This window comes from Lampetra fluviatilis, chromosome 6 (genome assembly GCF_964198595.1).
Source record: "Lampetra fluviatilis chromosome 6, kcLamFluv1.1, whole genome shotgun sequence".
NCBI classification, from domain to species: Eukaryota; Metazoa; Chordata; class Hyperoartia; order Petromyzontiformes; family Petromyzontidae; genus Lampetra; species Lampetra fluviatilis.
This window is the reverse complement of record NC_136280.1, coordinates 12264935-12281333: the sequence shown is the minus strand read 5'-3', so window position 1 is coordinate 12281333 and position 16399 is coordinate 12264935.

The following is a 16399-nucleotide window of genomic DNA, read 5'->3' as shown; positions in this document are numbered from 1 at the left end:
GACGTTTTCACGCCTGATGACGATTGCTTGTGTTGCAATCGAAATGTCGTGAGAGTTTTATTGTTTTATATTTGTATTATTTCATTGTTTCCCTTCTACGTGACTTTACCGAAAGAACCAAGAATATAACGTCTCACTTGTTCAAAATCTCAACCTCCTCTTCAATGGGAGGTCTGTTGATGAGGACTAAACAAGTAAACCCGTAAAAACAAAGTTTTTCACTCTAAATCCTTTATATGCGTGGCGGCTAGAGTTCTCTCGTCCTCTGGCTTGAGATGGCTGCAATCTATGGGTCAGATGATTGTCTGCCAGTATTAAGCAATTGGTAATTCAATATTTAATTTGTTTTCCCTAAACAGTGTAAAATTTCTGAAAAAAAATTTCACGAAAATTGTCACACACAACGAGTCTGTGTGGAAAATGTCAGCTCGATTGGATCACGGGAAGTGGGTTAAAAAACGAGCGAAAGATTTGCACGGTCCTAAGCAAGCAAGCGAACTTAATATAAAGGATTTAAAATATATTCGCCTGTGGAGGACACGGGGATCGATCCCGCGACCTTTGGCATGGGAAGCAAGGGCACTACCAACTGCGCTACTCCGCCACGGCCTGTGGAGGGGTTACGCTCTGGGCTCCTATACTGTGACGTTCAGCCAAAGCCATGAATGAGTTCTATTTGAATAAATGTAAAATAAATTTTTTTGCCTAAAAAGTGTAAAAATTTGGGATTTTTTTTTTGACGAACATTAATTGTCTCGCACAACGAGTCTGTGTGGAAAATTTCAGCTCGATTGGATCACGGGAAGTGGGTTAAAAAACGACCGAAATATTTGCACGGTCGTAAGCAAGCAAGCAAGCACGCAAGCAAGCATGCCAGCAAGCACGCAAGCAAGCAAGCAAGCCAACTTAATATAAAGGATTTAAAAAGACATAAATACTCTATTCATAACGTGCATTAATTATAAATAAGTATAACCCGTAAAAACAAAGTTTTTCACAATAAATCCTTTATATGCGTGGCAGCGAACTTAATATAAAGGATTAAAAAATATATATTCGCCTGTGGAGGACGCGGGGATCGATCCCGCGACCTTTGGCACGGGAAGCTAGGGCGCTACCAACTGCGCTACTCCGCCACGGCCTGTGGAGGGGTTACGCTCTGGGCTCTTATACTGTGACGTTCAGCCAAAGCGAGGAATGAGTTATATTTGAATATAAGTGTAAAATTTTGGGAATTTTTTTCACGAACATTAATTGTCTGTCACAACGAGTCTGTGTGGAAAATGTCAGCTCGATTGGATCACGGGAAGTGGGTTAAAAAACGAGCGAAAGATGTGCACGGTCCTAAGCAAGCAAGCAAGCACGCAAGCAAGCAAGCAAGCACGCAAGCAAGCAAGCAAGCGAACTTAATATAAAGGATTTTAAAAACCGTCAACCAATTTACGATCTCAGTGGATCGAATCAAGTGGATTAACAAGACTTGTTCACATCGTTAACTCTTATCATGATTGCAATCACGGTTCTATAGTGAAATTAAAATTTGCAGCATTTTTGTCAATCCACTGCTGGATGATGAGGGCCTTTCCCCCACGCCACGTAAGCTAACCACAACTTTACCACGCTGGTCACAGTGGGGAGCAGGAGGGCCGGGAGAAGTCGATGTTTCACTCGCCACTGATGTTCACCGTGACTGAGGAATCAAACTCAGACCACTGGATGGTCCACACGGCAGCGCACCCATAAATACAAGGACGTAGAGCAATGCACAACTTTGTCCTGTAAATGCGTCGGCTTCTAAACAAGGCACACACACACATTGCTAACGGTCTATAGCGTTGCCGAAGCGCTGCAATTATCTTTCGTGGAAATTGCCCCTGAAATACAATTTATTTGATTGCCCTCATTTCTACCCGCTCAGTCGCGTCACACCAACGAATGCCCGGATTAGCAGCATGCTGCCAACCACACACACACTGACACCTGCTGGCGATATTGGGCAAACTGATGCCTTGACAATGATGCTTTGTGACAGGGTCATTTACAGCACGTTGCCAATCCGTTGCTGAATAAAGGCCTCTCTCCACGCCACGTCGGCCACTGGGGTTGTTTGGCCATACTTCACCACGGGTTTGTGAATGTTGGTGGTGGTGGGGTCACAGGACGTCGGTCGAGGCATCACTCGCCCACTGATGTTGTAGACATGGAAGCTGCTGCGAAACAACAAAAATGTGGCTTTGAAGCTTTGGCACATGGGAAATTAACAAACAATGGGTTTGATTGCTTTTCTTCAGTGTAATTGGCGTTAGACTACATTATGGAAAAGGGGCCTTGCAGTTTGCAATGCTTGCTTAACAGCTTGACTTAATTACTGCAAATGGGGGTATTGTTCTTTTAATCTGCAGTGTGAATCATTTATGTCCTCCGAAATAAAACGTCTGAAGTGATTTTGTAAAATAATAATAGCTTTAGTGTGCAATACTGCACTCAAAAATGTCATTCATGTTGATTGCATAACCCATAGCACAGAGCTACTTTTTTTGGTGTCAGAAGAGGCCTAGTGTAAACATCGATGTCTGTTGATAGCTTGTGAATTGCAAGGTCGGATGAGGGCACATTTTCTGCAATGGGAAGCACAATAGACGACTTTTTTCCAGATATTTTCCTTGGATGTCTCACGTCTGAAAACAATCACAGTGGGAAGGCCAGTGTGCGTCTGTTTTGTGTTTTGTTAGACACAATGGCATGAGACAAAAGTTTCAACTGACCTTCATTTCAGAGGCAAGGGTACTAAACTCGTTTTAAAAACTGCTCAACTCATATACTATTATTACTTTCAAAATCACACGTTCTTCATATAAAATCCACTTTCAAATTCCCTCAAAACAATAGCCACGTTATTGGCTAGAGAGGGAAGTGCTGAATTGATCCCTGGTCGAGATTTGGATTTGACACTCTCTGAACGAGAGTCAAGTTTGTTAACAGCATCACCAAGGTCAATCATAAATTGAGACAAGGAAATCATTGGTGGCTGACTATAGCATGATGACTGGCAGAAAATGCAGTCCTAGGCAACGAATACATGAATTGGTCGCATGCCTCCATATGCCATTCGTCATCATCATCAGTCATGGTCAATCTGCTGCTTAAAGAAGGCCTCACCAAAGCGGCTGCTCTCACGATATTGTGACGTCAAAATCACACAAGCTGATTTCGTTGCGCCAAATGCATCATCTTGCTGGCAGGATGTACAGTGATATACCATCGTTGTGCAATCATTGTGATAGTTCGTGCTTCTGTTTTTTTACTCGGGGCAAGACTGGTGGTGTTGCTTTCTTTACATAAATCCTGATAATCTAACATCCCGTTTAGTGATTTATTCGTCTTCTGTATACATCCTCTTAACAGTTACAGCAACTCGCAAATGGGGTTTCTAGCAGTTCGAAGATCATTGATCTGTATGAAATAGTTATACAATATGGCCATTTACATAAGATCTTTGGGTGATTTATTTAGCTGTTTTTCAACAGGCAGAGTCTTCCAAACCACCGTTGAAAATGGTAAAAAAACATAAACATACCGCACTTGTGTCGATTGAGATGATTTGTGTGACCATACATAACTATGATAGTAGTCACGACATGGTCATATACCTCTCATTACCAATGTGACGCTAGCCGTGGTTAAGAATCGAACTCAGGTAACTGAGTGAATAGGTCAGTGTGCGAACCGCTGAACCACCACTTCCCCAATTAAAGACAAAATATGCAAATATCCAATTAAAAAGAAAAACATGTTTTTAACGTCTTGAATTATATATGTAAAAAATATGTGACTCTTGCGGTCTACTGGGTGCCTAATTGGGCTCACTTCATTGGCACGCAACAGCAGTTACTGTATATATAATTTCAACTCCACCTCACAATTCGATATTACGATTGTAATATTGCACTTTTTGTGGTAGCAGTGGTGTTGCTGTACTGGTGTTGGTTATACTGTAATTGTTGTAGATTATGTGGTTGCGATAGCACATCATCAATCTCAAAATGAATGTTTCTCCGCATCCTGAAGGCTCCGTTAGTGCAAAAAATGTGAATCCTCAGCAGTCACAGAGTATAGTATTGCATAAAATAATGCTGTTTTGGTCATGAGAGCTCTGAGAGGTAGAAAGACTGACAGCAAGTGGAGTGGAAACTGCTTGTTATTTTAACAGGGGCTGCCCTCTGGGGAGACATACTATGGATCACTATATCTGGCATTGCAAATACTGCATTACTGTGTTTTGAACTCGTGCATTTTCTGTTGATGATAATTCCATATTATTAAATGTATTGGACGTTCTAAGCAAGATGTCACATCACCATCATTCTCATCATCAGCATGAATGGTAGCCCTTAGGCAGAAAGATGGAACCATAACTGATGATAGAGATGAATGTTAACATGAGCAGAGGAAGTTTATTCAGATCTTTGCAGCAAAAGGAAATGTGTATTTCCCAGGAATCAGACACGTCTTTACGATAAAGAGGAGGCCGTTCCAGATGTCACCGCCACCACCATCATCACCATCATATAAACATAACTCTGACAGTATTGTACAACCGATGTTACTATAATCACGGAATGACATTTTGTATTTTGTGTTCATAACAATTCCAAAAAACATGAAGAGAATGCTAACACGATAACAGTTCCAAATAATCACCAAAACGTAATGACTGAATTGATAAAATATAGCAAGGTATCAACAAACAATTCTTTGTTCTCCAACTGTCACTGCGTGCCTACACTGATTTGTGTTCACAATACTACATATTACAACAAGAAAGAATGAAATATTAAAAATATAAATAGATTTTACCACATCTGGCAATTAAACAGGTGTTAAAATGTTCAAACACCAAATATATAACTTTTGCAAGGAATCAAGTCTGCATTAACCACACGTACTTGTGCTGAACATGCAAACAAAACATGCTCTGATAATAAATGCATTGTCTTTGAAACTGATTGGTCTACACTGGAGACAGTCTTCTTCATGGACTAGTCTCACCAATGCCACACCAGAGAACGCCAAAGGCGAACAGGCAGACACAATTTACTAACAAGAAATTATGACATTGGAATGAAAAATGGAGCTTTGAAAAATAATTGCAATTATGATTGAACGTAAAAATCAGACATGTTTAACGGAGAAAAATTATATGGCGCTGTAGAAATTAGACTCAACAATAAAAAAAACCCCTCTGTAATCAAGCTATTGTTTGATATACAAAAAAATATAACTGGCATGTCTGTCTTGACTTAAAAAAATGTTGACAGATGGTAATACAAAATATCCTGGTGTGTTATTAACCAGAATACCCCCAGATGTTTTCCATTTCCAAAAGAGATTTTCATAAACCTATAATTATCACACAAAGCCACTTGAATTAGATGTGTAGAGAATGTGTTTTAATTGCGCGCTGAACAGGATCGAGGACAGAATGCACACATGCATGCTTTGTCATATTTTTCAGCAGCCTTGAACTTTCAGCCCTTTAAAAAAAAAGTCCACTGCTGAATGAACAACTCCTCTCAAAACTCTCTCACTGTGGAGAAGAGGCTCTGCGTTAAATCCACCTGGTCAGACAGATGGGCACAGTATTTACCCTGCCTTCATTTGCAAGCCACCCATATACTAAGCCACAATGACCAATACAGGATATTAATAATTTTCATCCCTTTGTCAATGGATGAAGGCCTCGCCATGCAGTGTCAGTCATGGACATTGTTTGCTGGTTGGTGTCGGCGAGTAATTGGGATGTAGGAGGGGGGGAGAGATGAGCCAATTAAATATCACTTGAAATTGATGTTAGTCGTGACCAGTGATTGAACTCTGTTGATGCAACTCGCTGACCCATCCCTACTGGACATCTGTGAAACATAGCTTCATAACTCACTGGATTCTTTCATGACAAATAAAGATTATTATTCTGACATTGGGTCCAGCGCTAACCACTTGCACCACTGATCCACCCCTTATAATACAGTAATAGAGTTCAAATTAATGTGCAGTTCAGGGCCACAATGATAAAATTGTGCAGACACTTTCACTGGTCAGCTCACAAAAGGCGTCATTAATAGAAGTGTATAAAGCGGATGAATGTATTTATCTTTTCCTGCTCCTGCTTGGCGAAGCACGTGATACAAACACGCATCTTTTAATCTCGTATCAGACGTACGGTGGCTTGCGCTGTCGTACTCTTGAGACTGGAAGATCGTTGTTTGATGTTCGGCCATCGGGTTGATGGCATTCGTCATGACTTCTCACTCATTTTAGATTTTAAGCTTTCGTGACTGCAAGGATTCATACTCTTTGTTTTTTTTCGGTAAAGTCACGTAGGTAAAAAATAAAATAAATGAAAACTAAATTAAATCACGACGTTTCGGGCGCAACACAAGTGTCCTTCTTCAGGTGGCGACAATGTAGCGAAAGCACAACCGCTTAAGTGTGTCTAAGAGATGGCTGTGACGAGGAATTATGTAGTCGCAGGAGATGGAGGGAGGGGAGGGGCCACTCAACCGAGCTGGCCGCATGAAGACTGCCATCTTCTGCTTCAAAAAAAGGTATAATAACGTTGTACTTACTTAACAAAGCACAACATTTGTCCGAAGTTGAAATACTGCCGTGACATCTGCGGGTGGAGCACCCAGTTAGTACATCGCTGCATTTTATAGAACTCAACATAAATCAGTCAGGTTGATGGGTGTTCAAGCACTCGCTGATTCAATCCAGTCCCTTAACCGGCAAGTAAGTCGCCTCATTATCACTCTTCTATCGCTCTCACCATAGTTACCATTCCTGTGAACTTCACTCATTTATTCCTTCACGCATGTGGTGATTGTCTATCAAGAATGTCTGTTTTGTCCATAATGCCATGTAGGCAGGCATTGTGGGCAATGAAGGGCAGTGCAGCATTATCCAATGTTGCCTTGCACTCCCCCACCTTCAACCCACTCTGACCAACGTGGCGATTGATGTATGGCCAAATATTACGAACCGCCTGCAGGGCAAGGGAGGTCCGAGTGAATTGACAAACTGGCTGTCTACAAAATTCACCACGATTCTTTGGAAATCTAACCAACGAAAAGCAGGTACGTTCTTCTCTCCTCTTCAATAATGAATAGGGTTAACAATGAGTTAATGTTTAAGGAGGCATCATAAGTTGAATATGAAAGGCAAGTGGCGTTTATAACAACAGCTCAGTGTTTAGTATTGTGTCAATGTTTCTTTTAACCACTCCACCTCCTGTCCCCCCCGTCACTGTTGGAGTTCCCCAAGGATTATGTCCTCGGATTCTTGCTATTCTCCCTCTACATCTCACCTCTGGAAGCTGTTTGTTTTTATTCATTTGACTTTCCCCATCACTTCTTCGCCGACGACACCCATATTTCCCTTTCTCTCCGAAACCCCTGACCTTTGCCCCGCATTTTCATCTGCTTGGGTCACATCTTATCTCTGACTCCTGTCCCATCCCATTCTCTACGCTCCCAGCCTCTACCGCCCCTCTCTGTGCATCTCTCGCCCTGCACCCAGTCTTGTTTTGGGGGCCGTCCATAAATGACGTCACGCACCTAAGGGGGGGGGGGGGTCAGACATTTGTGACGATGTGTGACGAGGGGGGGTTTGAGAAATGTGACGTCACATCAAAATGCGCAACTTTAAATAAATATAGACAACACGTTCTACTTAATTAAATAGACTTTTTAAGAAATGTTTTCTCCTACAACATCAGAGTGCATCGCCACATTAAATACTCACTACAATGACAATAGTTTAAAGCGATTTGAAGCATGTTTTATTTTTTTGGGGGGGAGGGGGCAGAGCTTTGTGACGTCATATTTGAGGGGGGGGTCTGACTTTTTGTGACGCCGTGTGACGAGGGGGGGGGGGGTCAAAAATCGTCCAAAATCGCGTGACGTCATTTATGGACGACCCCTTTCACCTTTTCCCTTCTCGCTCCCCTTCACTGGAACAAACTCCCACTGCACGTAAAACAATCGTCTTCACCATAACCTCCTTCCATCCCTCCATTTAAACCCATCTCATATCCCTTGCCTATCCGATAACTACTCCCTACCCCTGCCCCGCCTAAGACCATGGCTACCTCAACCCCTATCACTACCCTAACCCCTACACCTACCCCAACCCCTCCTTAACCACTCCCACCTGTTCTCCTAACGGTCACCATAACGACACCACCACTTTTAATAACCCCACTCTTTATCAGAACCACTCTAATCTTATGTACAATTTTACAATTGCTGTAATGTGCCTTGGAATAAGGAGCTAAAAAAACATCTAAACAAGATTAAGGGACTGGTGCTTATATTTTTCTGTACCATTCTTCAAACGCAAGTAAATGTAAAACTTCATGTAACATTAACAAGGCTGTTGATCGAAAGGTCGCAAAGGCAGGGAAACACACCCAAGAGGATGACCTCGGCAGAGATGGAGTGATGTGATAAGCTCATGTGCAGCAGGAGCTGGATGAATTGGTGCATCACGAGAGGGATAAGGGATGGGGTGGGCACCTTGGGGAGGGTCTTCATGCAGGAAGTGAATAGATCATGGCCAACAATGATGATTAAGCTGGAATTTTTTGGCTGGTTACACCAGCCCACAGGGGATTATTGTGTCCGTCTGTCGTGCAGAGAGGGGCTGGGTGGGGAGGGAGGGGCTGGGTGGGGAGGGGAGGGTTGGGAGGGGCTGGGTGGGGAGGGTGGGGCTGGGTGGGGAGGGGAGGGTGGGAGGGGCTGGGTGGGGAGGGGCTGGGTGGGGGGTGGGAGGGGTGGGGCTGGGTTGGGAGGGGCTGGTCACCCCGTGGTGCCCTTATAAAACTCAACGTTTAACCTACTCACGCCGGCTTGTGCCCGCCCTCACAGTCGGGCATATTTGCGGAATACACCACGCCGCCGTTGACCCGGGCCATTGACCGAGCAACCCAACGTTCCTACCGGCTCCCTCCGCAAGAATGTGTTTAATACTGTTGAGGTGTTACAACGATTTAGAATAGGTACAGCAGTTTTGTAATTACTTGCTCACGCCACTTCTGGTGATTAGCACGGTTGGCTACATACGGTGCGAAAGAAGTTCAACATACAAACATACATGTATACAAAAGGGCCTCCAATAGAGAGAGCTCTAGAGATCCCCTCGAGAGGGTTGTTTTGGTCTATTTTTGCACACTGACCAGACAATCAGACATCTTGGAAGATGTGAGAGCACCCACACTTTACCCTGCAACACGCGAGCTGCCCATCTACTTACTGCATGTAGTGTACCCATGTATACTGCTGAGTGAATGGAGGCGGGATTATACAGGTAGGAATAACAGGTCCACACTGCCCACCAGGGATTATTTGTCTGTCGTGCATAGCACCTCCCAAACATGTACGCTCCCGGATTGATTGAAGTGCGTCACGTGACCGCGAGCTTTCTGTCGTGCACGAATGCGCTGTCCAACCAAGTTCCTACCTGCTCACTCCGAAGGAACGTGTTTTAATTAAACTTGCCCCATTGTTTCAACTGCCATGCCGGGGGAATTGAACCTGCGAACCTCTGGAGTGTAAGTCCAGAGCATTCAGATTCGGAATGAGAATCTTTATTTGGACTGGAGGGATCCGATGAGCTGTGAAGCTCTTTTTCACAGATGTCCAGTAGTTGTGGGTCAGAAAGTTACAATACAAAAAACGATAGGAGTGCCAAGGTAAGCAAGTAAAACAAATATACAAATTGCGAAAGTATTTAATTCCTGCCGAATTTTCAATAATAAATACAAGCTTGAGGCAGGCAGCAAAACAACAACAATAGTCCCAGACCACACCAAGACAACACAACGTTATTCAATAAAATTGCACGTTAAAACCAGTACATCGGGGCAGCATGAAGGTCCTATAGTAGGGAAAAATAGGTACTTACATTTCATATTGCTAACGGCATTGTCACATATGAAGGGCAGCCTGCATACGTTGGAACTCTTGCATTTTATTCATTATTGTCATCGATCCTCTTACGAATGTTCCTATCATTTGGGTAACTCTTTGCACACAAAGGAGAGATTGGGTCAGGTTATGTAGAGCCTTTATTGGACAACAGTGATTTTTTTTCTGCAACACCAAGGTTAACAGCCACGTAGTTTTTTTCGACCATCTCCTTTTTATTGTCCACAGTTTGGAAAAGGACCTTGGCTTTACATTGTTTTGCTCAAAAGATGAACAATTCATTTCGTCACATATTATGCTTCCCATATAAAATAACAATATAGAATATATGAAGTGCCATGTATGTTGGAACATTCCTATATACCGATCTTGTCAGAATTGATCATTTAAATGTGTTCTGATGCATAAAAGCACATAATTTAGAATGTAATGATGTCATGACAGCCATTCACTGCACAATGCATCAGTGGGAAAAAATATTTTATATTTAAACCCTTTTTTATCTAAAAGATTAACCAAAGCCCAAAAATACAACTCAAATTTGAATAATTCCAACACCTCATAAGAAAGTCTGGACATTTTTGAAATCAGATTCCCTCAATACCGCCGATAATGCCATTAAGGAGGCGAGTCTGGGTTTCGTGAAATAAAAAGACCCCCAAAAAAATCAAGTCAGTGTCTGATTAACACAAAGGGCGAACAAAGCAGGAAGACAAGGTTTCCTGCTTTTAAAATACATCGGATGTCAGATTCAAAGAAGACCACAAACATAACGTATATTGTTGTTTGTAGTGCTATTTTTGTTTCTTCCTCTACCAATGCCACATGCAGTCTCAAGTACAAAGCCCTTTAATCCCACAAAACATCCCCCTGACAGCGGAGCGACAATGCATAGCGGGGTGTTGTGCCAGAAGGACATTACAAGGCTCCGTTCATTGTTTGATTGAATATATTTATTTATTCATTTTGTGAAACACAGTCAGTGCTATATAACTCTAGGATACAGCTCTGTGTCTTTGTACCTCAGAGTTGGGTAGAGCTTTAAAAGTTTAGTGCGGTGATATTTGTCGTGAGCGACGAAGCTCATGCATCAAGACCATCGCATGTGAAAGCGTGCTCCCTTTTCACTCCATGTGGTAGCCTGTGACTTAAACTCATGATCTGAGGGGTACTATTTCAGTGCCCCAGTATAGCTATGAACACAGAGACTGCCAGTTGCCTCGGGCTGCTTTCATTTCAAATCTATCAGAGATTTGCACCAAACCACTGGTTTTCAAACCCAAGTGAAAGTACTGTACAGTAGTATGACCTGGGTGGCCATCTTGTAGCTTAAGCGTTATTATGTGTGTGCGTTTTTTTCAGTAAAGAACACGTCCAAGAGAATGTTCATAAAGGATAGAGAATGATGCGATCAGATCGTGTGCAGGTACTAGGTGAATGATTAAATAATGGGACCATGAGAGGCGGTTGCTGCTTTGGGAGGCCTTCATTCAGTAGTTTCTTGACCATGGCTGAAGATGATGTATTTCTCACATCTGAACTTCAACATTTTACGAACAAACAAATATTGGCTTATGTAGTGATTGGCTATATGGGGAACATTTAGCATTTATTTAAAGTTTTTTTTTTATGTGATTGGTATTCTTACATAAGTATTTAAAAGGGTAGTTATACATTTGAAATGTAACACGGAAGTGCATTTTATAATTGTGACATTAAAAAGTAGAACACATACAAAGACCAAGTTCTCAAATTAATCGTTTAAAATTTGCATAATTCTTTGGGTGATTATGCAACGGAATGATCTCCAAATGTGAGTGACCTGCGTTGTATTTACTCATTTAGGATGTATTGTTTCAACTCAACTATTTTACGTACCAGGTAAAGCCCATTGAGTTACTGGCTTGTAACCGCGTTGTGTTCTGCATGTCCGACGTTTTGCCACATGTGCTGTGAGCTTGTATGTATGCCTGTTTAACTTTTTTCACACCGTACGTAGCCAACCGTGATAATCGGAGGTGCGGGGGAAGGACAACAAGGTCAGACCTACCCACACATGATAGCTCATTAAATTGTCTTATCATACGTGGGACTTTATAGTTAAAGCCAATAATCTAAACGCACGTTTCTAAATGTCGAAGGCAAAACCGGAAAACCTGGAGAAAAATCCATGCAACCACAGGGAAAGAGAACAAGCGGAACTCTAAATATACAGGCGTCAGGTTAGGGATTTAACCCAGGTAAGGGAGATACCATCTTGCTGAGATAACATATCAGGGAGGTCTCCCTGAATACGCGCTATTGGATCTCTTCTGTAATAGGGACCTGTGAATTGTATTTCACAGAGATTTTATAGAATGTATTGTATTTGAGTATGCCATTACACACATATCTGATGCTGTCGTGTTGTAATGATTAGGCCTTGGACTTGCAATTCAGATGTTGCTGGTTTGATGTTCTGGCGCGGCAGCATAAAATTGCAGAGAGGAGTTCATTGACAGGCAAGTAATATACTACGGGGTAAAATGTGGGCACCCCCATATCTTTTGGATCGTTTAACACATCCTTGCGGAGGGAGCTGGTATGAACGTTGGGTTGCTTGGTCAATGGCCAGGGTCAACGGTGGCGTGGTGTATTCCGCAAATATGCCCGACTGTGAGGGCGGGCACAAGCCGGCGTGAGTAGGTTAAACGTTGAGTTTTATAAGGGCACCACGGGGTGACCAGCCCCTCCCCACCCAGCCCCACCCCTCCCACCCAGCCCCTCCCCACCCTCCCCTGCCCTCCCCACCCAGCCCCACCCTCCTCACCCAGCCCCACCCCACCCTCCCCTCTCCACCCAGCCGCACCCCTCCCATTTTTGGATGCACGACGGACGGACGTACACAATAATCCCCTGTGGGCTGGTGGAACCAGGAGGTTCCTACCAGTAAAAGATTACGTCAAAATACCCACTAGATGAGCTGTCTAGAGCGCCCTCTAGTGGAGATCCTTTTGCCAGCAGTGGCATAAGCAAGCCCGACTTGCACCGTTATCCTTTAAAAATACAAACAACTGGCCTTAGATAGGGCATTTCACAGAAAGGGGAAAAAACCAAAGCACAAGGCTGTACACTACGAAAGCCAAGGCAGAGAATACATACAATGAAGATATAAAATCATTGCATTGTATGGCAGGAAGTGGCATGAGACTATGGTGTCGGCTTTGAATGCTACTCCTGAAACCCTGTCAAGTAATCCACCTCGGCAGTGCGTTACGCACTTCTATTCGGTGTGCAGATCCGGTGGAGAATTAGCCTGACGTACTTTTTGCTGCACATTTCTCAACACCTGGCGCCAAGGCAGACTCGGCCTCTAAACAAAACTACACATCTACAAATGCTTGCATCCTACCAATCGCGCTCTAATTCTACAGAGATATGGACAATGCTCACATCCGACACTGGGCATCTCAACGCTTTTCGTATGCGCTGTCAATGGCGTATCTCTGAGATCAAGTGGTCTGTCTTCGTGACAAACGTCACCGTGACATTCTGCACTGGCCTCAACCACCACAGGGGACCTCAACCGACACCACCCATCTGGGCCTGTTCGGGTATGTGGCTTGTCTTCAAGAAGAATTCCCGGCTGGTACGTGGTGCGCTATTCCAAGGGGACGCCCACGCTCAACCCGGTGCTCGCAGATGGCACTCGATGATGCGGACCATGCCTATCCAGGAGGCCTGGCTGACGGGTGATGAATCGCGACACCTGGCGGAATATAAAAAATGGCCCATTACTCAGTGGTGCTGTAAACAGACAATTGGATGGGGGGGGAGATTTTTTGTTAGATTAAATAAGGGCAGAAGTGGGTGCCAGAGGGTGGCAAAAAAATGGTATTGCTGATGCTGCAGGGAAGAGAGAGGTTAGTGTTTTTCTCTCTTAGGGAAATACAATATTGAGTTTAATTAGATAAACGAAACAGTTCGCACTGGATTCAAGTCAAAACTTCTCAACTCGGAGCATGCTGATAGCATGTGCATGGTGTGGTATAATAATATACATTAGCAGGAATGACAGGAGTGACGCTTCAACATACGCAGCTATATAGTACTCAGATTTGAATGTCCTTGGGTGAATGTTCAGTCTTTGTAAAGAGTAGTAGCTGGCATGTTGCTGTGTTTAGAGTTATGTGGGCAGATGATTCAGGTGTTGAAGGGCAAAGTAAACAGTGCAGTCACATTCTTGTATTTCTCTGTATTCTAGCCAGGTGTTGCGTTGTTTTTGGTCAAATATTCGTATGTAGGTATGTTGAACTTCTTTCATACCATATGTAGCCAACCGTGCTTTCGTACCATGAAATCAAAATAGTGCCATAAAATGTAGATGTGCCATCGTGTTCAAGGTTTTCTTGCATACTAATTCCATTAGCGGGAACAGTTTCTGATGGTACATTTTCCCGCCAGCTTTGCCACTCGAGAGGGAACCTATCGGTGACCGATGCTGGTCAGTTCTCGAACCACCAGGAACAGGGCCCATTTTGTGGCAGACCCACAGCACCTAGACCCCACCTCTGAGCAGGAGCCTCTTGGACCCATCTTGTGTCATCCCCTTTAGGCACATTTCCTCTCAGTCCCACACCTCGGATTTTCACGGTTGGCTACGTACAGTGCAAAAGAAGTTCAACAACATACATACAGTTCCTCTATCTTTAGTCGAGCTCCCTCCAGATCAGCTGGTAGCTTGGCCAACCTTACTAATAGTAATAAGGAAACAAGATGTATGAAATTGATTAAATAATTTCCGTAAGCGCTTGGTCATGAAGGGTCGTTAATTGTTTCACGCGATATAGGATGTGCTATCGATTTTTCCGCAAAAAATGCACTTAGATAAGCAATACGGATTTTAAACTTAAGGGCATGCCACACTGGTAACATAGATCTTGTCATTCAAAGTTTGGGCCTTAGAGAAATGTAAAACTATAGCTGAGCAAAAATATAATCAACAATTAAAAACACACACACTTCACATATGGACTTTTAGTTTAAAAAATGTAGTCCATGTTCCATACAAATTTTGTCTTTTACAGCACTTTTGTTAATTATGTAAAACAATTATTGAGAGTCAACATCTGTGTATGTGAATAAATGGTAAAGGTACAGCCCTGAAATGACTTGCTCATGCCATTGCTGGCAGAAGGGCCTCCACTAGAGGGAACTCCAGAGAGCGCCTTTAGATGGTATTTGGCCTACTCTTCCATCATTGGCCAGATATCTTTGAGGAGGTGTGAGTACCGACACTTTACCCCACCACACGTGGCCTGCCGATCTGCTGGATGAACAGAGGTGGGCGACGATTGAGAGGGCGGGGGATTTAAGAGACGTGCCCACTGTTTGAACTGCCACACTGTGAGATTGATTCGAAGTGGCGATCTCTGGATTGCAAGTCCATTGTGCTAACAATTCCACCACAGCAGAGCAGCAGCATCTCACAGCACAGCATGAATACATGGGCAGTTGATACATGAGAAGAAAAGAGCGGAAGACTGGATTTTGTATCAAACCATAGCTGAGTGAAAAAAAACCTAATGTGGCTGGGTGAGCTGCTGATGAGAAGTCTAATGGTATGGGTGTAACGATGCATCAAATAACCGATTATCTGTTCATAAGGTCCAGGATACATTAATAATCATATGCCTACGAATCAATGTGTTAATTTACATAACATGTATGCAAACGATCCGTTAATAATACTACAAACAACACTACAAATGAGACTGACACGTGATGTTCACTTAAACAGAATAATGCCCCAACGTGACAATGTATCGACTCACCAGAGGGTGGTTGAGACGACCATCGTGACAACCCTATAGCAAGGTATTACACTCAGCCACACCGTGCTGAAATTCTTGTTGTAATTACTGGCGAAACGTCGTACTCAGATTGTATATGTTGTCGATGTGCTCTCCAACACACCGGTGTGCTGTACTAGTAACAAATTGGCATGTTCTGTTTACGTGATAAACCCTACTAATTGGCTGTGTCGAGTGGTGGCGAATTTACCGACACATTTATATTGCAGCGATCAACCCCAGAAAAAAAACATTATGGATGATATTAGTCGCGAAAGCCTACGTGTTAAACCACCCATGATTACACCAAAATAGTGTAAAAAATAAAGTTCGGCTGGCTGGCTGACGCACACCTACATGATGACCGCGCTAAGCCTGGGTTCGTGCGTGCTGACGCCATGTCACCCACCCACGCTTCACCCCGGCCGTGTATACCTCGCAAATGCGCGGTCAGTGCTAGTTTACAACACGGTCATAAAAGGAAAAAGATAACTATTTACGTAAACTAGACTGTTCATTTGACCAGGTAAGGCCCACGATGTGAAGAAGGCCATTGCCTGAAGTGTCACGTGTGATAATTGTTTC